A 26,985-nucleotide genomic window follows, 5' to 3' on the forward strand; every position below is an offset into this window, starting at 1 on the left:
GAAGTCTAACGTAGTGGCGGATGCTCTTAGTAGGAAGTCGAGTCACCAACCGATTAAGATAACAAGTTTGGCTATAGTAATATCACCTCAAATATTTGATAGTATCCGAGTTGCACAAGGTGAAGCATTATCACCCGAAAATGTGAGAAATGAAAGAATCAAGGGGCAAGTTAATGATTTTATAATAGATTCTCGTGGTCTAAGGCTTAGATATGGGAGAATTTGGGTACGTTTACAAAGTGCTGTTAGAAGTGAGCTCCTTGACTTAGCTCACAAATCTAAGTATTCAATTCACCCCAGTGCTACGAAAATGTATAGAGATCTAAGGAAAGACTATTGGTGGTCCGGGAATGAAGAGGGATATAGTTAAGTATGTGCATAAATGTCTTACTTGTCTTCAAGTGAAAGCCGATCATCAAATTCCTTACAGAAAGTTGCAACCATTAGAAGTACCGGTTTGGAAATGGGAACATATTACAATGGATTTAGTGACTAAGTTGCCTAAGACCCCTCGACAACACCACGCAATTTGGGTTATTGTTGATAGATTAACTAAGAGTGCGTTATTTTTGGCAATAAGGGAAGCTTCATCGTCGGAAGCAATGTCCAAATTGTATATGAAAGAGGTTGTAGCAAGACATGGAGTACCGGTTTCCATTATTTCGGACCGCGACACTCGATTTACCTCACGATATTGGAGAAAGTTTCAAGAAGAGATGGGTACTAAGTTGCATGTGAGTACCGCGTTTCACCCACAAACGGATGGTCAAAGTGAGCGAACTATCCAAACTCTTGAGGATATGTTAAGGGCGTGCGTCATTGATTTTGGTGGTAGTTGGGATGCTCACCTACCTTTAGTTGAATTTTTGTATAATAATAGTTATCATTCTACGATCGGAATGACGCCTTATGAGATGTTGTATGGAAGGAGATGTAGAACCCCAATATGTTGGGGTGAAGTGGGTCAAAGGGAATTAGGAAGCACGGAAATAGTACAACAAACAACCGAAATGATAGATCAAATTCGTAAAAGAATGAAGGCGGCACAAGATCGACAAAAGTCTTATGTGGATAAAAGGAGGAAGCCGATAGAATTTCAAGTGGGTGATAAGGTAATGCTAAAAGTTTCCCCATGGAAGGGTATTATTCGTTTTAGAAAAAGGGGAAAATTGGGTCCAAGGTTTGTGGGACCATTTGAGATAGTGACAAAAGTCGGGAAGGTAACCTATCATTTAGCTTTACCCGATGAATTGAGTAATATTCACGACACGTTTCATGTGTCTCCATTGAGGAAGTGTTTGGCGGATGAATCAACTTATGTTCCTTTGAGCGAGATTGAGGTCGATGATAAGTTAAGATATGCGGAAAAGCCAATAAAGATTTTGGATCAAAAGGTTAAGCAATTAAGAAATAAGTCAGTGATGTTATTGAAAGTGTAATGGCAATTTAGAAAGGGTTCTGAATGTACGTGGGAACCCGAAGAATGGCTTATGATGTATTACCCATCGTCGCATCAAGAATGGTTAGCGAGGACGCAAACAATCCAAGAGGGGGAGAGTTGTAACATCCCAATTAATTAAGGTATTATTTTATATAATTTAATTATTAAGTAATTGGATGGTATGATTTATTTTAATTAAATGGATAATAGTTAATGTTTGTTAGTTAAATTGGAAGGGGGCTAGAGATGAAAAGTTAGAATTTAGGACCTCCCATGATAGAGTTTTGGTGGGGAGGGTAGAAAGTGCAAATAAGATAAAGTTATTTTAATAAAAAGAAGTAAAATACTGATAAATGAATATCAGTTGCAAAAAAATAATACAGAAGTGTATGTGTGTTGTATATGTCGACTCAACAAGGAGGAAGAAGAGTGAGTCTTCAATTGAAGAAATTTTGTTCATGCAATTAGAAATTGGTGCAATCTAGTGTGCCTTAATCATTCTAGCAAGCTTTAAATCTTCAAATTCTTCTTCTTTGTGCACAATTAGGGTTCTTGAATCCCTAGAGACAAGGTATGAATGTTTATGTCTAAGTATTGCTAATATTGAGTGTTTGTGATGAATCTCTAGCTTAAAGGTTGTTGTTTGTTGAAATTGTGCACACTTGTATGATTTAAAACGAATTTGTTAGTGATTTTGGAAGTAAATTCATGTATGAACTTGCATTTTGTGTTTGTGATATGAAGATGGTGAATTTGATGATGTTCTAGCTTAGAATCAAGTCATGCACACTAGGTGTTTGATGAAATTCCTCAATGAAATGTTTATGTGTTTTAGTTGAAATTTATGAAGAAGAAAGCTTATACATGAAATGTTGCATTGTTGTAAGTGATGAAATTTGAATAATTGATGAATTAGGGTTGCTAGTAATGGAAATGGATTTATGCACATTTTGATGTTTAATGGAAGATTTGAAGGAATTGAATGTTATGATTATATGAGATGAACTAGAGATTTGTATGATTAAGGAAATGATGTTGGCTTGATAATGTTGTTATATTTGAAAAGGTAAGTTAAATGCTATATATGTAAGTGTTTATGTGTATATGGTAGCAAATAGGGGGTTAAGTCAATGTATAAGTGTATGAAGGTGTGGAAGTTTATGAATGTTGTAATTTTGATTGAATTATGTTATTGATGAGATTAGCTCATGTATAGGTGCTAATCAAGGTAAAGGAGCCTCAAGTGATCAAGGAAATCTGTTTAATCAAAGTGAGATTATAGGGGGTAAATTGGGCGGGTCAAGAGTGGCTTAGTGTTCTCGGATTGCATCCGTACAAGAGAGTAATGACTAAGTACACTAGTTGAATAGCTTAGATAGAATTATTAGGTTCGCCTAATAATTATATCTATGGATGATATTAGGCAAGATTATTAAGGTTGCTTAGTAATCTTGTCTATGGATGGTTTAGCTTAGACACTTTGGGTGTCTATGTGTATGTGTATGATCGAAATGTGGTTAAAGTAGCTTAGGCATAAGAGTATGCCTATGGCTAGCTTAGACATAATTACTAGGGTTGACCTAATAAGTTATGTCTATGGTAAGTGATTAGTCGAATCCGAAAGTAAGTAAGTAACCGTTAGGTTAAAAGACAAGTAATGTGATTGTTATGCCCAATGTTTTATGCTATATTATTCTCCTATAACTCACTAAGTGTAAAAGCTTACCCCCGTGATGTTTTATGTTTTTAGGAACGAAAAGTCATCGTGAAGGCAAGGAACCCGTTTGAAGTTAGAGGAGCAGTGGCATTAGAGTAAGTGGTAATGCAAGTCTCTTTTGAATCAAGCTCTATTGGTACCGCTTATCAACGCCGAGTCTTTTGTGCTTGTCATTTATGATGTCGTCAAGTTTTGGGACCTAACGATGTATTTGAAACGTATAAATGCGTTTTCTTGACTTAAAGGATGTTTGTAGTGTCGAATGATGTTAGAAACTGGTTTCATCAAGTTTAAATATGCTCTATGATGATTTGGTGTGTTTCGAGTTAATGACTTGGTAAAAATGTGGTTTTAGTTATTAAGTTACTGGATAGTTCCAGCTCCCGTGTAATGTCGCGCCGCGACAAATGGTGTCGCGCCGCGGCATAAAGCTTGATTTGGCAACAGAAAGGCAGCTAAACATGGTTCAAAATTCCATTGTGTGTCGCGCCGCGACCAAAGGAGCTGCACCGCGGCAATTGCCTTTGTCTGGGCAGAAACTTAACTTTAAAAAAAAAATTCTATCGTGTAAAAGGCGTTAAATGATATTAAATTGTATTGTGCTTTGTTCCATTCACTATAGATGATGATGGCACCGAGATAGTGGTGTTTAAGGAGGAATATGTTGAGGAAAGTAGCAGCAGCAGCAAGCTGCAGCTGCAGCAGCTGCAGCAGCAGCGGCAGGAGCGGCAGGAGCAGCAGCTGCAGCAGCAGCAGGAGCGGCAGGAGTAGCAGGAGCGGCAGGAGCAGCAGCAGGAGCGGCAGGAGCGGCAGGAGCGGTGGTGGCGGCGGCTGTAGTGACCCAAACTTTTCCATGTTTATATATATTAAATGAAATTGATATTTACATGATTAAGTGTTTGCAACATGTTAAGCAATCAAACTTGTTAAGACTTGATTAATTGAAATAGGTTTCATATAGACAATTGACCACCCAAGTTGACCGGTGATTCACGAACGTTAAAACTTGTAAAAACTATATGATGACACATATATGATTATATATATAATTAACATGATATTATAATAAGTAAGTATCTCATTAGGTATTTTAACAATGAGTTATATACATAAAATTGTATTTATTGAATTAAGAAACTCGAAACGATATATATAACGATTATCGTTATAACAACGTCTTACTAATTACATATGAATCATATTAAGATATTGTTACACTATGTTTAATCATGATAAGTGATAAGTAAACATGTCATTATGTATATTAACAATGAACTACATATGTAAAAGAAGACTACTAACTTAAGAATTTCGAAACGAGACATATATGTAACGATTATCGTTGTAACAACATTTAACTGTATATATATCATACTAAGATATATTAATATATCATAATATCATGATAATGTAATAATTTAACATCTCTTTAGATATAATAAACAATGGGTTAACAACATTTAAGAAGATCGTTAACCTAAAGGTTTCAAAACAACATTTACATGTAACGACTAACGATGACTTAACGACTCTGTTAAAATGTATATACATGTAGTGTTTTAATATGTATTCATACACTTTTGAAAGACTTCAAGACACTTATCAAAATACTTCTACTTAACAAAAATGCTTACAATTACATCCTCGTTCAGTTTCATCAACAACTCTACTCGTATGCACCCGTATTCGTACTCGTACAATACACAGCTTCTAAATGTATGTACTATTGGTATATGCACTCCAATGATTAGCTCTTAGCAGCCCATGTGAGTCACCTAACACATGTGGGAACCATCATTTGGCAACTAGCATGAAATATCTCATAAAATTACAAAAATATTAGTAATCATTCATGACTTATTTATATGAAAACAAAATTACATATCCTATATATCTAATCCATATACCAACGACCAAAAACACCTAAAAACACTTTCATTCTTCAATTTTCTTCATCTAATTGATCTCTCTCAAGTTTCATCTTCAAGTTCTAAGTGTTCTTCATAAATTCTACAAGTTCTAGTTTCATAAAATCAAGAATAATTCCAAGTTTACTAGCTCACTTCCAATCTTGTAAAGTGATCATCCAACCTCAAGAAATCCTTGTTGTTTACAGTAATATATCATTCTAAATCAAGGTAATACTCATATACAAACTTTGATTCAATTCCTATAACTATAACTATCTTAATTCGAGTGATAATCTTACTTGAACTTGTTTTCGTGTCATGATTCTACTTCAAGAACTTTCAAGCCATCCAAGATCCTTTGAAGCTAGATCATTTCTTGTCACTTCCATTAGGTTTACCTACTAAACTTGAGGTAGTAATGATGTTCATAACATCATTCGATTCATACATATAAAACTATCTTATTCGAAGATTTGAACATGTAATCACTAGAACATAGTTTAGTTAATTCTAAACTTGTTCGCAAACAAAAGTTAATCCTTCTAACTTGACTTTTAAAATCAACTAAACACATGTTCTATATCTATATGATATGCTAACTCAATGATTTAAAACCGAAAAACACAAAAAACACCGTAAAACCGGATATACGCCGTCGTAGTAACACCGCGGACTGTTTTGGGTTAGTTAATTAAAAACTATGATAAACTTTGATTTAAAAATTGTTCTTCTGGGAAAATTATTTTTCTTATGAACATGAAACTATATCCAAATATCATGGTTAAACTCAAAGTGAAAGTATGTTTTCCAAAATGGTCATCTAGACGTCGTTCTTTCGACTGAAATGACTACCTTTTCAAAAATGACTTGTAACTTATTTTTCTAACTATAAACCTATACTTTTTATGTTTAGATTCATAAAATAGAGTTCAATATGAAACCATAGCAATTTGATTCACGCAAATCGAATTTAAAACGAAGAAGTTATGGGTAAAACAAGATTGGATATTTTTTGATTGTTGTAGCTACGGAAAATATTGTAACAATTCTATACATATCATATCCTAGCTAACTTATATTGTATTATACATGTATTCTAATGTAATCTTGGGATACCATAGACACGTATGCAAATGTTTTGACATATCATATCGACCCATGTATATATATTATTTGGAACAATCATAGACACTCTATATGCAGTAATGTTGGAGTTAGTTGATTCCAAAAACATATATACTTTGAGTTGTGATCTCGCCTGATACATGTATACACTGGGTCGTGGATTGATTCAAGATAATATATATCGATTTATTTCTGTACATCTAACTGTGGACAACTAGTTGTAGGTTACTAACGAGGACAGCTGACTTAATAAATTTAAAATAGTAAAACATATTAAAAATGTTGTAAATATATTTTGAACATACTTTGATATATATGTACATATTTGTTATAGGTTCGTGAATCGACTAGTGGCCAAGTCTTACTTCCCGACGAAGTAAAAATCTGTGAAAGTGAGTTATAGTCCCACTTTTAAAATCTAATATTTTGGGATGAGAATACATGCAGTTTTATAAATATTTTACGAAATAGACACAAGTAATTGAAACTACATTATATGGTTGAATGACCGAAGCCGAATATGCCCCTTTTGCTTGGTAACCTAAGAATTAGTAAATCTATCTACTAATTGACGTGAATCCTAAAGATAGATCTATTGGGCCTAACGAACCCCATCCAAAGTACTGGATGCTTTAGTACTTCGAATTCGTTTATATCATGTCCGAAGGATTTCCCGGAATGATAGGGGATATTCTTATATGCATTTTGTTAATGTCGGTTACCAGGTGTTCACCATATGAATGAATTTTATCTCTATGTATGGGATGTATATTGAAATATGAAATCTTGTGGTCTATTATTATGATGTGATAATATATAGGTTAAACCTATAACTCACCAACATTTTTTGTTGACGTTTTAAGCATGTTTATTCTCAGGTGATTATTAAGAGCTTCTGCTGTTGCATACTAAAATAAGGACAAGATTTAGAGTTCATGCTTGTATGATATTATGTAAAAACTGCATTCAAGAAACTTATTTTTGATGTAATATATTCTTATTGTAAACCATTATGTAATGGTCGTGTGTAAACGGTATATTTTAGATTATCATTATTTGATAATCTACGTAATGCTTTTTAAACCTTTATCGATAAAATAAAGGTTATGGTTGTTTTAAAAATGAATGCAGTCTTTGAAAAACGTCTCATATAGAGGTCAAAACCTCGCGACGAAATCAATTAATATGGAACGTTTATAATTAATATGAACGGGACATTTCATTGGCGGCGGCGACGGCGGCGGCGGTGGTGGTGGTGGTGGCGGTAGCGGCGGTGGCGGTGGTGGCGGTGGCGGCGGTGGTGGTGGTGGTGGTGTCGGTGGTGGTGGTGGCAGCAACAGCAGCACCGTAGATGGATATGTTATAGGTGGTAACATGCCTTATGGAATGCTTCAGTTTAACCTTAGGAAAATGTGGAACAAATTTTGTATTAAGGATATCATTATGGATAATAAGCAGATATATGTTACTTTAAGTTTAGAACTAAGGACGACATGAATCAAGTAATTAATCAAGGATCATGGATAGTACAAGGTAAGCCTTTTATTTGTTGCTAAATGGTCTCCGGAGATTGATATAGAGAAAGTGGAACCTAGTAAGCTACATGTTTGGGTTAAACTCTCTAATTTGCCTCTAGAAGCATGGAATAAGAAAGGAATTAGTGTCATTGCTAGTAAACTAGGTAGGCCAATGGTTATGGACCATATGACTACTAATATGTGCAACAAAGGTGCTGGTAGGGTTACTTTTGTAAGAGTTATGGTCGAGATTGAGGCTGCAAAAGGGTATATGGATCATATAGATATACATTACAAGGATAAGAAGCATGTCGCTAAAGGTATTAAAAAAGTCAAGGTTGACTGTGGCTGGAAACATGATTTGTATTCACATTGTGCATTGTTTGGGCACAATCATGATGTGTGTAAGCATAAACCAAAAACCAGTGCATAATTAGAGAAGGCAGCTGAAAAGGTTGTTACAGATAATGAGGGATTTGTGATGCTTAATAGTAAAAAGGCTGGTCAAAGTTCAAAACATCAAATTGATCCTCAACCAAAGAATAAACAGGTTTATGTTCTAAAGAAAAGGGTGGAGAATGTGGGTTCTACATCAAAATTATGGAAAGTTATTGAAGAAAAGATAAAGGAAATAAGGCTAAGCATGAATAATACGCAGTGTTATCTGAGTCTGATGATAATGAGGGAGGTATTAATGGTAACACTGAGTCTGATGATAATGAGGGAGGTATTAATGGTGACCACATGAATAATGATGTAGTATATGCTAGTTCTAAAAAGACTAGTAATGTTGGTGATAATGAATTAAAGGGCAATGATCCATCTATCCTGGATAAATCTTACTAATGTTTCCAATGGAGTTTAGAGTATCTAGTTAGAACATTAGGGGTATGTGTAATGTGGATAACAAAATGAATTAAAAAAGTCTATTAGTGAAGAAAAATTAGTGCATGTACTATTTTGGAAACTCATTTGAAGCCTGGTATGTAACGAACCAAAACAATTTACGAGAAAAGACGCTATTGTTTTTTAAACAAAAGAGTTCCGCAGACCAGACCCATTTGCGCAACGCGCAAATGGCTGCACGGCGCGGCTTATAACAGAATTTCAAAACAGAAATTAATACCCAGACCTGACCCCCAGTTCTCGCGCATTTGCGCAGCGCGCAAGGCACAGCGCGCAAGGCACAGCGCGGCGCACTGATATCGGCTAAAAAGTCACATTTTCACCCCGGTATTAAATCTTAAAAACAAGAAAGATTCGAACTTTGTCGACAAAATACCCATTTCGTCGGTTAGAATTGAAGAACAAGTAATTACGAAGACGGTGCAAAAAGAATCAAGAGAATTGGAGCTAAAACGAAGATTCTAGAGCAAAAACGGTGAAGGATAAGAAATCAAGTTACGATCCAGGGAATCAGCAATCCAAATGGCTTGCCAAACAGGCTGCCAAATGGCCTGCCAGTGTGGCAAACGGCCTGCCAAATTCCCAGATCAAACGACCTCATTAAACGGCTTACCTTAGCAAACGGGCCCTGTAAACGGCTTGCCAAGGGCTGCCAAATGACCTGCCAGCCGTTTGCAGGCAAATTTTGTGCTTATTTAAAGGGTCTTTGTCATTCATTCCAACACACACTTCAATTCACTTCTTTCTCTCTCTTGTACAATATTAGTCATACTCTCAAGGCCTTCGACTCCGTGCGGGAAACCTAGCACCCGGAGAAGAACGCCGAAGATTGTATTAGGAGCAGTCTGGAGTCTTAAAGTTATCACTTTTGTTTTCGGAACTCATTTAATCTACTGGTACTTCTATCCCTTATCTTTATATAATGTCTTTTATCATTATGTTCTATGATATTGTTGCCATGATTAGCGAGTAGTTATCTTTAGTGTACGCTATGATGTAAGCAGTTATAATGTCGAAATAATGTTATGGTTTGTGTACGCTGTTGAAATACTTTCTGATTATGCTTTAAACTCAATCACTTTTTCAACTAATAGAACGTAGTTATTGGCTCTGTTATTAGGAAGTCATGAACCCCGATTCAGAGTACACTATATGTGTTACCCCTTGGTAAGAGAAGTCTATCGGATACAACGTAAGATCGACTGAGGCACATCGGTTGGAGTAAGTCTATCAAGCTTTAGATTCCAACTGAGGACTCTTTCATAGTGAAATATCTGACTAGACCCTTAGTACATTGTCAGTTCCAGACCATGCTAGTGTAGTCACCAAGCATATAAACTTCGTACGTGCATGCTGAAGCACAGTGGTTGTTGTAAGTTGTACCTCTGCTAAGTAAGGCCATGGAACCTGGTCAGTGTTGATTAGTACACTGCACCATAACGCGGTCTCAAGCATTGCACCTCGCTTGAGGGATTCTTAGTTAATTAAGGAACTATTTGTTTAGACACATAAAGGATTGGATCGTTAGGATAACCGAACTTGTTCATGAAAGTCAGCTTGACTTGGCCATGGTGTTCTTTATGGTTGAACTCTTTTTAAGGGTCTAACTATCTTTTAAAACCAATCATTAATGAAAGCATTGAAACACATCACGTCTCTCGGATATGGTAAACCATGTATTCTATTATACTTAAGAAAGTTTAGACTATTATGGAATGTTAATACGTCACCCAACCGAGTCGCTCAATTGGATGAGCCATCTGAACTTGTATGCCTGTAGTCAGACTGCACGGGCGTCGGGGGTAAGGGACGTTGCTGTCTATTCAGAATCTTCAAACCTAACGCAGTACCCAGTGACATGTCTTATGACAGGGGCGTTAGAACCAGTGTAATGAATACAAGGCCTCTACCTATTCATGAGCCAGCATTCCATAATCTTGGTAGAATAACTGATGAAATCATAGTATGCACTCATTTTAACCTTATCTGAATTACGAATTTTATCGCATTTACTTTATCTGTCTTATAAATTAGAAAATCCCAAAATTAAGTAACCACTACTCCTTCATAACTATCTTAGGCTTAAATATAGGTTCGATTCTATAGATATCTCAAAAATACGACTATAGGTTATACATTCCTTACTCATGCTAAGGAGTAGTACGATTTAGGCCCCGCTAAATATAAATTTAAAACAGTACTACCCCCTTGTTGGTTGATTTTGGCGTGCTGCGGCCTGATGTTGTAGCGTGAGGGTACGAAATAGTATTATTTTTAATACAAAATACTACAAAATATGACACAAGTTTTATTAATTTACGGATGGAATATACCTAAACCTTGCTACAACATTATAGGCAGTGTACCTAATCGTAGAGTAGTGTAGTTTTTAGTAAGTCCGGTTCGTTCCACAGGGAGCTAGTGATTACGTACTATATTTTTATAAAACTATATTTATATAAATATATATATATATAAGTAGTAATATTATTATAAAAGGGGGGTTTTACCGTTTAATGACCGGTTTGTCGATTCTATATTTTAAGCGCAAAGATAAATGACGATAATTAAAGTGCGTAAAATAATGACAATAAATAAAATGACAGTAAATAAAATTGCGAGTAATAAAATGACAGTAAATAAAGATACGATGAGAAATACAATAAAAGAATTATGCTTATTTAAACTTCCGTAATCATGATGTTTGACGTGTTGATTTTAATTTATTACCATGGGTTAATTGTCCTTTGTCCTGGTTTATTTGATACGTCTATCTGGTTTTTGTCCATAATAGTCCATCGGTCATAAATATAAAGTGCGAGTATCCTCGTCAAATTACCCTTATACCCGAAGTCAAATATTCCAACTGATTAAGGATTTAAACTGTGATGCAGTTATCACTTCTGTCAACAATTACACCGGCTATCACTGTATGTAATCCACCCCTGTTTTAATTAGTTTATGAATATTAATTCATCCACTTGATCAGAATGAATAATCAATTACCCAACCCAATTGATTAATTAAATGATTATAACAGATTCCATATGAACGTCACTAAATAGGACAACCATAATTATTATTAATTATTAGGTTAATTAATTTGAAGATAGGTTCGACAGACTCCAATGAGTTGTCACTCAATTAGACAATACCCCCCATCTATTAATAGTCAATAGTCCAATTTCCACAAGTGTCGGTCTTTTGCCCAAACCTTAATTATGGTCCAAAGTTCAATAACCCCATCTTAATATTTTAGCCTAACATCACGATTACTTCGGCTCAAATAAGCATAATAATAACTTAGTTACGAGACATTAAATTAAAAAGGAAGAACATAGCTTACAGTGGTGATTAATCGCGTAGCGTTGCACGGACAGAGTTTTGACTTAAAACCCGTAAATCATTTGTACCATAACTAAATTAAATCATAATTAAAATTATTAAAATTAAAATTAAAATTAAAATTATATATATTTTTATTACATATACGAGAGAGAGAGATTGGAAAAATGGGATGATAGATCGAGCAGAGAACGAGGCCTTTTATAGGCGAAATATAGATTTGAATTTTCATTTATGACCCCTGAACTATGCTCAATTAACAACTTTTTATTATTTAATATTATTCTTATTATGAATTATTTAAATATTATATTTTATTCTTGTGCATAGTTGACTCGTAATTTTTACACCGTTGCGTCGAGCGTTGAGAGTTGACTCATATCCCGGTTCCGGATTTTCGAACGTCCTTGCGTACTATTTTATATCGTGTACTTTGCGTTTTGTAACTTGTACTTTTGTCATTTTTAGACGTTCCTCATCAATAATTTGAACCTTTTTGATTGTATCTTGTACTTTTGAGCTTTTTGGACCTTTCTGTCTTCAATTCGTCGTTTTCGCCTTTTGTCTTCGCACTTATTTAATATAAACGAATATTACTTGAAAATGGAACAATTGCAACTAAAATCTTGTATTTCTTGGGGGATAATGCTATGAAATATATGTTCCTTTTTAGCATTATCAATATTCCCACACTTAAGCGTTGCTTGTCCTCAAGCAATACAGTCTTGAAATAAAAACATACAAATCACTTCTTTATTCTTCACACTTAATACATCAGTGATTTTGATATAGCGGTATAAACAATGATAGTAATGATAGAACCATGGTTAAAGGTGGGTGTGTCATCCACAGTTGCCTTGGGTGTAGGTCAACGACACTTGCAATCAAATAGCCGATTTACTTTCGGTTTCCAAAGCAAAGTGCACATTTGAAAGGCGGTTTACAGTCCCACATGACTTATGAAAATTTAGATCCTTTAGGAAATTGGAACTTTATGAAAACATTTGATCTTTTGAAAATTCAAGCTAGATTTTACCCTAGACAAGTTTTCTGATTTGACCCACCATCGGTGTTGCAAAATATATTTGTGGATCAATATTTTGGCTAAAACTTTTAGGTTCGTGTAATCCACTGCTATCCCGGTATCGTAAAGCACACATCCAGTTTACTTGTTCCGTATATTACCTTTCGGCAAACTACCGTCCGGTTATAAAGGAAAGCGATGAACAAGAAACTGTTAAGGCAATGTCTAATGACATGCTTTTGGTTATGGTATTTTAACGTGTCGGATGCTAGTACTATCCTTGGTAGGAGCAATAGTAAAGATCATCCTATGATTTTTCGGTCTGGCACAAGGTCCTGTCTCCGACCATGCTATGCAACCACCGTTCTTACGGTTGACACCCGATTTGGTTCAGGTGACCTAATGAATTCTGATGAATTCTCAGGATTTTACGTTCAATGGTAATGAACGCATTGAAAATGGGTTTTCAGAAAACAAATCGGTTTTAATTTTGATCAAAATATTTTCTCGTTCAAGCTCGAGTTTAGATATCATTGAATTCCATGAGTTTGAATTCTCAATCTTTAAGGTCAATCTCTAGGATTGAGTAATATCAGTCTTAAAAGCTGATTTTTAATCTTTAAGGAGATTATCCTTTCTGGGGATCTCATTCATTAGTCTTATCAAGCTAATTTGCACGGTGCCCCCCCATTGTACGAGATAAATCCTTCTCAGGGTTAGGATAAATCTGACCACATGGCGACCCTGTTTGATGCTGAGGTCCGTGGATTTTCAGCCGATTTTAGTGATGACTTTTCTAGATTTTTCGTCAACCTACAGCTGGTCTGGACGACAACTTCTTGACCTAAATCAAGAAGCGTGTGTCTTTTTCGGAAGACTTTACTTCCTTCAAATGATGGAATTGATTCATCGTGTAGATCCATCTTTCTTTCAAAAGTATTATAGTAAATCGGGTAAAACTGATTAGTATCATCCAAAACAAAAGTACCTGCAATAATCTTGTACAAAAATATGTGATAGATAGTTTTTAATTGAATAACTTGGTACATTCTCCCCACACTTAGTTTCTTTCTTTGCCTTTTTATTCTCCTTTATTCCATTTTAAATGAATTCAAGCATTTTAGGTTGTTTCTCAATTTATGTCCTTTCCGAGGTAACGATAATTTCGGTATTATCACCTAGTTTTCACCGTTCATAAATATGTATAAACATGATTTTGACTTCATTTAATTGAAAAATTTTCAAATTTTCACAAAATTTGGCAAATAAACCAACTATAAACCTGAGACACAAAATTTGGAAAATAAACCAACTATAAACCTGAGAGAATTTATAACCCTTCCCCACACTTAAGATCATGCAATGCCCTCATTTGCATGAAATCAGACTATAATTTAAATTCATGAGGGTGATTAGCGTAGAAAAGTGATTAAAAATACCGAGTTTGTAATTACAAAGCTCGTCGAATGATAGATGGCGCCTCATCGTTCATTCCTTCATTTGTTATATCATATTTGTTGTTTTGCGTTTTGTCGTCAAAATTAGTACCTTTTGCTGAACTTTAATGACAGTCTTTGAAAGTGCGTTGTTTTACCCTGTTTTGTACATAAGATAAAATACAAACATATATATATATATATATATATATATATATATATATATATATATATATATTTTTGAAGTTTGGTTTATAACCCCACTTTTCAAAAATTTATAAAGTATAATATTTTTGGCATACTTTAAATCAATAAAATTAAAAATAATGATAACAAAATTTGTCGCCCAGCCCTCGGGTAAAGTAATTTCGGCTCAACGACCTAGTCTTCAACTCACGACGAATTTTAGAAATCATTTTTTTTTCAACTTAATGAAATAAAGTAAATTTTTGTTTTTTAAAAAAAAACACAAAACTTAAATTTAAAAAGCATATTAATTTTATATAAAACCTAAAAAACAAAAAAAAAATCAGAATGGAGGGAGAAAACTAGTTCTTTAGTGTCTGCTAGCGGAAAAGATCAATCGGATTCCATTCTCGGAACTACACGAGAACAGAACAACTAACTCTAGACAGCATTTTCTTTTTAGAACACTTGAATCTCCCCACACTTAGGTAGCTGTGGTGTCAAAATTGTGATTAACTTCATCGTCAATTTCTCTTGGTCCATAATCAACTTGCATATCTGTGACTTTTTCTTTAAGCCATTGACTAGCTTCTCCCGTAATATCCACAATTTCAACTAGTTTCGCCTTTTCTTTAGGCGACAGATTGGATACTAATCGGTTACATAACTTAAAGTTCCCCTTACTTTTAGCATCAATAACCCGTTTAAAAAGTTTCTTCATTGAACTGTTAATAACGGGGTCATCTAATTTCGTATCAACAACGGGGTTCTTTATTATCAAGTCATCATTAGGTGTTACTTCATTTTCCCCACACTTAGGCGTTTCATTATTGTTTAGCACTACCGCTGGAGTTGGTAAAACAACATGGTTATTACCAATCGTTTTTATTGGTTCAATGGTTTTGGTTGGTGGAGATTTAGACTTTCGAATCATAAAGGTGATTGATTTGTCACCACTTTTAAGTGTCATTCTTCCATTTCCTACATCAAATAACGCCCCGGTGGACGCAAAGAATGGTCGACCTAAAATTAGAGGAACGTTTGGGTCCTCTTCTATGTCAATGACAATAAATTCGACTAGAAAGGTTAAATTACCTACTTGAACGGGTAGGTTGTCAGCAATTCCAACTGGGTGCTTAATGGTTTGATCAAAGAGTCGAACACTCATATCCGTTGGACTTAACTCACCTACACCTAATCTCTTATATAATGAAAGAGGCATAACACTCACACTTGCACCTAAATCTGCTAGTGCATCATACATGACACAATCGCTAAGTAGACAAGGAACAATAAATTCACCCGGATCACCTACCCTAGGTGGAGGTTTTGATGGAACTGTATTCACCGGGTTTACTTCTACTGTTTTTGTTTCTTGCACTTTCTTATTCTTTTTCTTCTTCTTCTTTCCAATGGTATCACCAACTTTATTACCTATTACTTGCTCATACTCCACTCCTTTTCTTGGAAACGGGATGGGTGGTTTGTATGGTGCCACCACTGGCTTTACATACTCGGGTGGTGGTGGTGTAACTTCTTCATTGTTACTCACATCTAAAACCTTCCCATTTTCTGGAGCTGGTTTTTCAGAATTCGTTGAGACCATATTAACATTCTCATTCCGAGGATTTACTTCAGTATTACTCGGTAGCTTTCCTTGTTCCCTCTTACTCATCATGCTAGCAAGAGTACCAACGTGTTTTTCTAGATTCAAAATGGTAGCTTGTTGAGTTCTTAATGACTGATCAAACCTCTCATTCGTTTGGGTTTGAGATGTAATAAATTGTGTTTGAGATTCCATTAGCTTTGCCATCATTTCTTCTAGATTTGGCTTTTTCTCTTCGGGTTGTTGTGGTGGTTTATACAAGTTAGGTCTTTGTTGATTGAAAGTGTTGTTTTGAGTTGGTTGGTTATTCGAACCTTGTTGGTTATACGAGTTATTGTTGGGTCCATTTGGATTGTAAAGAATGTTTTGATTTCGATTGAAGTTCAGCTTTGGCGGTTGATAATTATTTTGATAATTATTTCCCGGCCTTTGGTTCATATAGGAAATATTCTCTCGTTGTTCCATCGTTGGTTCAATGTGACAATCTTTCGTTAAGTGTGGTCCACCGCATTGCTCACAACTGATTCGTATTGCGTGAATATCTTTATTCATCTTTTCCATTCGTCTTTCAAAAGCATCTATTTTTGCGGAAATGGAATCGAAGTCATGGCTAGAATCGGCTCTAGTCGCTTTAGATGAACGAAAAATATCTTTTTCTTGATGCCACTCATGAGAGTGGGAGGCTGTGTTATCAATAATTTTGTAAGCTTCAGTTGCGGTTTTCTTCATAATTGAACCACCAGCTGTTATGTCGATGTCTTTCCGTGTAGCAACGTCGACACCTTGGTAGAATATTTGTACTATTTGATAAGTGTCTAAACCGTGTTGAGGACATCCTCTCAACATCCTTCCGAATCTTGTCCATGCCTCATATAATGTTTCATTTGGCTTTTGCGCGAACGTAACAATTTCTCCTTGAAGTCTCACGGCTTTGGATGCCGGAAAGAATTGTTTAAGAAATTTTTCAACTAAAACATCCCATGTGTCAATCGCCCCTTCAGGTAACGATTCTAACCAATCTTTGGCTTCTCCCTTTAAAGTCCAGGGAAACAACATGAGATAGATCTGTTCATCCTCAACTTCTCGGATTTTGAATAGTGTACAGATCCTATTAAACGTACGAAGATGTTCGTTTGGATCTTCCTTCGGCGCACCACTATATTGGCACTGATTAGTTACCTTGTGTAGAATTTGTCCTTTGATTTCATAATCTGATGCATTAATGTTTGGTTGAGTAATTGCATGACCTTGGCCGGTGCGTTTGGCTCTCATTCGGTCTTCCATACTTAGAGGTTCTAGATTTTCCATGATTGGAAGTGTTGTATCCGAATCACTAGAGGTTTCTGATTTAATGGTTTCTTCCTCAGCAATCTCCGGATTCTCAATTGTGAGGTTGGTTTCAAAAACTGGATTATCGGAAATTTGAGTATTTGGTCGACTAGATGACGATTCTAAAGAAAAATCAACGGCGGCGATATTTGCTAAATGCCTTGATCGAGTTACAGGCGGTGATCGTATGACAGGTGGTGAACGTTTTGCTCGGTGCATTCACAGAATATCCTATTAGTTATAAAAAAAAATTAAGAAAAACTTATATAAGTTGTCCAATCAATAGACTTTTCTGATTTTGCCCACGTTTCGAATAGCCAAAAGATGTAGCAGGTAGCCAGGACCCTTTAAATCGGAAGCCCACAACTAGCCACTAACAAATCCAACTATTACTACGAACCAGAAAAATGTCAACGTCTATTAATTTAACCGCTTAAATAATTTTTCTCTCCGTTTGGATGAATTAGATAAGAAGTAGATAAAATTCTAAGTCCTAAAAACTAGAGTGTCGAGAAATAAGAAAGAAATAGATTGCGCGTCGAAAAGTGTCGAAAAATAAAAGGTCGAAAAATAAATGTCGAAAAATAAAAATAAGAAAGTAGTACGAAAAATGGCGTCGTAAAATTCTAAGGCACCTAAATCTTAGTCTAAGGAATAAGCACTTAAGGGATTTTACGGCAAACCTAAAAATTCTAGAAATAAAAATAACTATGGCAAAACTAAACTTAATACTAAAAATTGTAACTAGAGTCTAAAAATCTAAAGGTAATAAAAAAAAAACCTTTTTTTTTTAATTTTTTTAATTTTTTTTTTTTAAAAAAAAAACGATTTTTTTCTTTAAAAAAAACGATTTTTTTTACACAATTTTTTTTTTTTTTTTACGTTTTTTTTTTTAAAACGTTTTTTTTAATGTTTTTTTTAAAACGTTTTTTTTTTAAAAAAAAAAATTATATATTTTTACTCAAATATAGATTAATAGTATACGAAATATTATTTATGGTCTTTATTTTATAAAACATTCTATGGTCGAAGTATTTGGCTTTTCGACAAGTGTTTTTGGTAAATGTTGATTATATCAGAAATAATTTAAAAAATACTTGTCCACCCTTGGACATTAGTCTCTTGTCCATCAACATTAACTTTTTACAAAATTTTGACAATCCCACATGGGTGGGTCCCAGAATTTACAACAACCCAAAAACAATAGTTTTTTTTTTTTTATTAATTATGGTTATGTATGGATATATTTTGAGACTATCGCACATGTGTAGGATTTTTCTAGTTTATCAAGTTCGAAATTTGTAACACACTTTGACACACGGTCGAAATTACTTTTTTTTTTTTACAAACTTATATTTTCACAAATATAAATTAAAAATATAGCGTTTTAGCGGTCCCCGACAGCGGCGCCAAAAACTTGATGTTGTAGCGTGAGGGTACGAAATAGTATTATTTTTAATACAAAATACTACAAAATATGACACAAGTTTTATTAATTTACGGATGGAATATACCTAAACCTTGCTACAACATTATAGGCAGTGTACCTAATCGTAGAGTAGTGTAGTTTTTAGTAAGTCCGGTTCGTTCCACAGGGAGCTAGTGATTACGTACTATATTTTTATAAAACTATATTTATATAAATATATATATATATATATATATATATATATATATATATATATATATATATATATATATATATATATATATATATATATATATATATATATATATATATATATATATATATATATAAGTAGTAATATTATTATAAATGGGGGGTTTTACCGTTTAATGACCGGTTTGTCGATTCTATATTTTAAGCGCAAAGATAAATGACGATAATTAAAGTGCGTAAAATAATGACAATAAATAAAATGACAGTAAATAAAATTGCGAGTAATAAAATGACAGTAAATAAAGATACGATGAGAAATACAATAAAAGAATTATGCTTATTTAAACTTCCGTAATCATGATGTTTGACGTGTTGATTTTAATTTATTACCATGGGTTAATTGTCCTTTGTCCTGGTTTATTTGATACATCTATCTGGTTTTTGTCCATAATAGTCCATCGGTCATATATATAAAGTGCGAGTATCCTCGTCAAATTACCCTTATACCTGAAGTCAAATATTCCAACTGATTAAGGATTTAAACTGTGACGCAGTTATCACTTCTGTCAACAATTACACCGGTTATCACTGTATGTAATCCACCCCTGTTTTAATTAGTTTATGAATATTAATTCATCCACTAGATCAGAATGAATAATCAATTACCCAACCCAATTGATTAATTAAATGATTATAACAGATTCCATATGAACGTCACTAAATAGGACAACCATAATTATTATTAATTATTAGGTTAATTAATTTGAAGATAGGTTCGACAGACTCCAATGAGTTGTCACTCAATTAGAAAATACCCCCCATCTATTAATAGTCAATAGTCCAATTTCCACAAGTGTCGGTCTTTTGCCCAAACCTTAATTATGGTCTAAAGTTCAATAACCCCATCTTAATATTTTAGCCTAACATCACGATTACTTCGGCTCAAATAAGCATAATAATAACTTAGTTACGAGACATTAAATTAAAAAGGAAGAACATAGCTTACAGTGGTGATTAATCGCGTAGCGTTGCACGGACAGAGTTTTGACTTAAAACCCGTAAATCATTTGTACCATAACTAAATTAAATCATAATTAAAATTATTAAAATTAAAATTAAAATTAAAATTATATATATTTTTATTACATATACGAGAGAGAGAGATTGGAAAAATGGGATGATAGATCGAGCAGAGAACGAGGCCTTTTATAGGCGAAATATAGATTTGAATTTTCATTTATGACCCCTGAACTATGCTCAATTAACAACTTTTTATTATTTAATATTATTCTTATTATGAATTATTTAAATATTATATTTTATTCTTGTGCATAGTTGACTCGTAATTTTTACACCGTTGCGTCGAGCGTTGAGAGTTGACTCATATCCCGGTTCCGGATTTTCGAACGTCCTTGCGTACTATTTTATATCGTGTACTTTGCGTTTTGTAACTTGTACTTTTGTCATTTTTAGACGTTCCTCATCAATAATTTGAACCTTTTTGATTGTATCTTGTACTTTTGAGCTTTTTGGACCTTTCTGTCTTCAATTCGTCGTTTTCGCCTTTTGTCTTCGCACTTATTTAATATAAACGAATATTACTTGAAAATGGAACAATTGCAACTAAAATCCTGTATTTCTTGGGGGATAATGCTATGAAATATATGTTCCTTTTTAGCATTATCACGGCCCGACGACACCGCACAAATAAAACCGTTCGTTTCGGCCGTATCAAGGGGGAGTGTAGGTTTTGGCTCCGCTGCCGGGGAACTGGTATCAGGCAATACTGATCTCTATCAAACTTATTCACAAGCATTTAGTGGTGTCTAAGAAAGACAATTATACACGGACTTGGTTGTTAGATTTTCCGAACAGTCTCCAATTATATTGGGACCAAAAGGATCCTACCTCTCCGTAGTTGGTCTGGCCACTTGGTTTGTTGAATAATTCGTGCGGAGCTCTGTTATCGAAATAACAGGGAATCAGTAGTTAGAACCAAAAACATATTCAACCATAGGATAGTTAGTTAGTTAAATTAGATTACCTTAGACTAAGACTACTTTAGATTAGAATACCTTAGACTAGTTAGCCTACCTTAGATTACTTTAAAAATTTAGTTTATTTGCTAAAAATTACAAACAAAAAGGCATACCCAGTGTATGACCCAAACCCGATCTAGACCAGGGCCGTTGTTATTCGTACATGATCCAGACACAATAATCTCTAAAGCACGCAAGGAAGCACGAATCAGAAATCGAATGGCGTTATGCTTTACTTTAGCAGAAAATACTGTAACAGACTGAAACCGGGTTTAGAAGTAAGATTACTTAATTGCCCTTAGGTTTATATTTGTGTTTAATTATGCTTTTATTTTAATAATATATTTATTATTATTTGATTAGTTGGTTAAGACCAGTTTGTGACAAGGGTCACAGAAATGGTTCGTTTGGTTAATTTGGACTCCGTTAGGGCCTCCTAACGAGGTATGAAAAATATCAGATAACTGATAAATACCCGTGTGTTGTGGGGTATGGGTTTTAATACCCACTTAAGAGTGTAATCAGCTTCTATCTTCTCATTTTCTAGATATTTCTCAAACTAGTCCCGTACCTAACATTTATCACTCTCAAACCCTAATCAAATCCAAGTAAGAAATTGAATCAAGAGGCTTAAGGAATTGAATCATATCATCTTTGTGATCATTAATCCAGGTTTGTTTGCTTGAATTCGTGTGTTAATTCTTAAGAATTGGATTTTGGGTGTAAAATGGGTTTTTGATGAATATGAGCTTGAATCTTCATGTTTTGTGTTTGTTATGCCTAATTGATGTTAGATATAGCTTCTATAAGGTTTATATGATGTTTTTCATGTGGTTTTGGTGTTAGAACTTGCAAAAATCGGGTTTTTGGGCCAAAAACGCGAAAATCAGCGTGCAGGAGCTGTTCTTCAGCACCCACACTTTTGACAGGTCACTCGTACGAGTGACCACACTTTTGAGGGTCAACCACGAGTGTGAGGGCTCACTCGCACGACTGAGGCCTCAGTCACACGTGTGAGCACAGGGTCAGATTTGTGGAAACTTGTTTTGGTCATAACTTTCAAACCGTAACTCCGTTTTTGATGAATCAAGTATCCTTGGAATAGTAATGAAAAATCCTTTCCAATGGTCAACTTTTTAGAAGCTATATCAGAATGAATTTGGGTTAGAAATAGATATATTAGCGTGTGTGTCTAGTGTGCATGCGTTAATATGTTATTATGGGTTGAATTCTTGATATAGGCTTATGAATGATTGAATATATGATGAATATAGGTTGGAAAATGTTATTACATGTTGTTATTGATGTTCCTTGTCACTCGGTTATTACATGTTGTTATTGATGTTCCTTGTCACTCGCATAAGTGAGTCTTCACTCGTACGAGTGAGCTTTCACTCGTACGATTGAGGCGGTCAACTGCATGGTGAACCGCACGAGTCAGTGACTACTTGAACTAGTATATTTGAAAGTTAGATCGTACGGTTGAGATGTGACTCGTATGAGTCATATATCACTCGTGTAGTCAACCGTACGGATCTACTGTTGTCTAATTAGATATTTGGTAAAGGACTAAACGTACGAGTGAGGTGTCAACCGCACGGTTGAGGTTCCTCAAACGTGTGGGTAAGTGTCACTCGTACGGTTGACTGGTCAGGTGTTTAAGTGTTCAAGTGTTTATATATTGATGCTATTGTCTTGTTGCTGGGATTATATCAAGACATGATTACTGACTTGGTTATGTTTATTCTCGGGTGGAAAGGATAAAGAGAAAGCTCAGTAGTTAGAATCTGAACCGTTGCTGGTAATTGGTGAGTGGGTCTATCTTCGGATAGAGTTTAAGTAGCAAATCATGCTACTGTGGATTACTCTGATTACCTTGTGTAGTGTAGTGATTGCCATGCTAGATAGATAGTTGCATGCTATGTGATCTATATATATTGTATATGTACACTGTGTTTGACACCAGCCATGCCTAGGGCGGTTGGGGGCTTTCAACCATGCCTAGGGCGATTGAAGTTCATGTGAGGTCAACCATTCCAAGGGAGGTTGAGTTCAAGTCCTACAGTCTGTTAGTATAGCATAGAAGAACGCATGTGTTGCGTTTGGATAGTTATGAAGAGACTTGGTAGGAAGGACTATCGGTAGACTCTAGTTCGATCGGTTAAGAGTCGTGTGCCCGTACAAGCCGCCGAGCCTCATATTATCATTGTTTGTATGCTTGATGGTTGTAAGCATGTTAGTTGACTGTTGTATGAGGGATTGCTTAATCTTAATCTGTAGATAGATTCCATTCACTTAGCGGTGCGCTAATCCCCCACATTCCTCCCCCTGCAGGTTTAGGTACTGTTGATGGGATCGGAACATGATGTAGAAGACATGTTTGACTAGCAACTCTGATGTGGACATTTGTAACCGTGTTTGTAATAAAGTAACACCGTTTGTGAAAGTTAACCTTAAGCTTTTGTACTAATGTAATTAATGTGGTGTTTTATTAACTAAGACTTCCGCTGTGTTATACAAAAAAGGCCGGTGTTACAAATACGAAACCCTCGATTGAAGGTCGAGGAAGACCGATCAGATTTCCAGAGATTCAAGGATACTCGTTCGAGTTAAAATATCACATCATCCAGCTCATCCAGGATAGCTGTCAGGTTCATGGATTACCGAATGACGATCCTAATTCTCACCTTGATAAATTCATATATCTTTTGAACTCCTATAAACAGCCAGGGATAGGACAAGATATACTCCAGCTATACTTGCTTCCCTATTCTCTCACTCATCATGCTCAAACTTGGTTCGAAGGACTGGAAAAAGATTTCATAACGTCATGGACGGAGATGGCTACTAAATTCCTAACCAAATATTTCCCTCCTTCTAAACAAACCAAACTAAAGAATGACATCATTAACTTCAAACAAAGTTATGATGAATCTCTTTACACTGCATGTGAGCGATTCAAAACCCTGCTGAAGAAATGCCCTAATCACCAGCTAGAACGGTCAGCCCAAATAAGTACCTTCTACAATGGTCTTACGGTAAATCATAGGACGATGATCGATGCAGCAGCTCAAGGGAATCTGATGAACCAAACCGCAGACGAAGCATAGGAATTGCTCGAGAACATGACAATGCATCATCATGACTGGAACAGTGGTGAAACAACTTGATCATCTGCCCCACTCTCTGCACTTAACAATCAAACAGAGGCCATCAAATCTCTTACAGATAAGATGGAATCTCTTGCTAAACAACTCGAAGAATTGAAGACGCAGCCGCAGCAGTTCAACCAAGCTCAGGCTTGTGTTAATTGTACCAACCTGCAACCTACCGAAGAATATCAATTTGAGTACGAAAACCCTGACGGTTCAGTCTGTTACGTTCAATACCCAACTCGTCCACCAAATCCTGGATTCAATTAACAACCTAGGGTTAATCAATTTCAACGAAGCAATCAACCTTTTCGCTATCGCTATCCACCTTATCTAGCCCAACAATATCAATTGACCTAAGATCAACCACTTCCACTCACTGGTTCACCAGTCGAGGAAAATTCCCCTACCACCCAGATTACAAAAGCAACTAACCCCACTCTCGGAGCTGATGATCAGTTGACTCAGTTCATTCAAGGACAACAACAGCTAAATCAGAGAACTGCAGCCAGACAAGATCAAACAGAGATACTAATGAGAAATCAATTGGCTCTGCTAAAAAGTCTAGAGATGTAGCTCGAACAGTTATCACAACGCCTTGAAACCCGACCGCAGGGAAGGTTACCAACTAATACTATCCAAAATCCCCACATAGAAGAAGCAAAGCAAATGGATTCCACAATCCCAGAGGAAGAACCACGGAGAAGGCCATCTAGGCTTAAGAACATATCGACATATACTCAGAAGCTGACCCCTGAAACTCCAGTTCATGTACCCTATCCTGGAAAGCTACAAGAAGAACCATCCAAGCTTGATTCTTTCAAACTTGATGGAAGATTCCTGGACACTATGTCCAAAGTCCCAAACCAAAAGAGATACATCCGAAGGCTTCTCTCTACAAAGGAAAGGATACCAGATTCTAACAAAATTCCACTGAGTGAAGAATGCTCTGCATTACTCAGAATCTCTCTACCACCAAAGCAAGGAGATACAGGCCGATTCATTTTCCCGTGTTCAATCTACCAATCTGGAACCATTCATGCACTAGCAGATTTAGGAGCAAGTGTCAACCTAATCCCCTACTCTCTCTATAAGAGATTAGAGTTAGGAGACTTGTCATCAACTAAAATGACAATCCAACTTACCGATCACACAATTCGATATGCTAAGGGCATAGTTGAGAACGTCTTGGTGAAAGTTGAAAAATTCTTGTATCTTATAGATTTCGTAGTAATGGATATCAAGAAAGACCTACACACACTAGTAGTGTTAGGAAGACCTTTCATGAATACGGCTAGGACTGTCATTGATGTGTACAATCAAACCTTGATCTTAAGATCACATGGGGAGAGCGTTACCTTCAAAATTGACCGACCAACCGATCCTTCTGGACAGGTAGAGATGTTTGCTATTTCTACCATACGGATCACTTCTGATGACGAGTCTTCACTACCAGCCGATAATATCGAGATGGGTGTCGAATCACAGCCTGTAGACGACCCAGAAATGGAAGAAGAGGATCCCAGTGAAGAAATAGAGGAAGAGGAAGAATCTGAAGAGGAAGAGGAAATGGAAGACATAAAAGAAACTGCGACAATACCCGCTCTAAGCATTAAGCGTCATGAAGAATTAATGAGGCTTGAGACGGAAGATCATAGTTTAATTATTTGCTTCAAGAAGAAGACTGACAAGGCTGAGGTTAAAGATATAGAAATTGATCCTGCAAGTATCAAAGTGGAGAATCAGAATACTGAAGAAACCCGTCCATCATACGCATCCTCAGAAGAACAATATACCGATGATGATGAGGAAGAGCAACATGAAGACATTATGAATAACTCACACTCTCTAACCGAACCAGATCAAGGGGAGCCAGACTCTTCTTCAGATCGGATTCCAGTCATATCTACACATGCAGACATGATGTAATACCCTGTTAGAATCCACTAACGGCGTATTAACTCTGGTCCCAATGCTTGGCTTGACTTCTACATAACAGCAATGTTCTACAGTGGAAATAACTAATACCTGAGATAAAACATGCAAAACGGATCAACATAAGGTTGAGTGAATCTACAGATTTGAGTAAATAGTTCTATGTTTCATAAAACAGTTTTCATAAATCATTTGTCAAAAATAATTTCTCAAAATCGTTTATCTGAATAAACCGCAAAGGTTTAATCTCAAAAGTTTGCATATAGCAAATGTTAAGTAATAAACTGTTTGTAAGATGACAAGTTTCAACTGTGAGTGACATCAAAAAGTTCTTTTCGTTTCATCCATTTGTAGACATTAACATGTCTAGTTCAATTTTGTAAACATCATGTTTAAATAACATTCATCGTAAGTTAGGCCACGAGATTTCTGAAAAGCTTCGTAATAATATACACTTATCATGAGCACTTGATTATAAAGCTTTAACCTTTGTGTAGGCCGAGCCCACATCTTCAGTTTAACCTATCATTGCACTACACCGATCAAGTGTACGAGTAACAACAGAATAGACGCCTGCTATCTTTTAGGCGAGGTTTGTCAAACCTAACGGTACCATCCCTATAAGTCGAGCTTACAAAGTAACTAATATAATCAAGCTAAGGGATTTTTGATCTGAACTCATATGTATATTCTTGG

At 35.5% G+C, this 26,985-nt stretch overlaps 1 non-coding gene across 1 annotated transcript; it reads left to right on the forward strand.

The window, feature by feature from the left end:
- The first annotated feature begins 17,030 nt into the window (after positions 1-17,030).
- LOC139850933 (small nucleolar RNA R71) lies at positions 17,031-17,137 on the forward strand. Its single transcript, XR_011760306.1, has one exon. It is a non-coding gene; the product is annotated as a small nucleolar RNA R71 (small nucleolar RNA).
- Positions 17,138-26,985: the final 9,848 nt, after the last annotated feature.

Source organism: Rutidosis leptorrhynchoides, chromosome 5, assembly GCF_046630445.1.
Source record: "Rutidosis leptorrhynchoides isolate AG116_Rl617_1_P2 chromosome 5, CSIRO_AGI_Rlap_v1, whole genome shotgun sequence".
In the NCBI taxonomy this organism is placed as follows: Eukaryota; Viridiplantae; Streptophyta; class Magnoliopsida; order Asterales; family Asteraceae; genus Rutidosis; species Rutidosis leptorrhynchoides.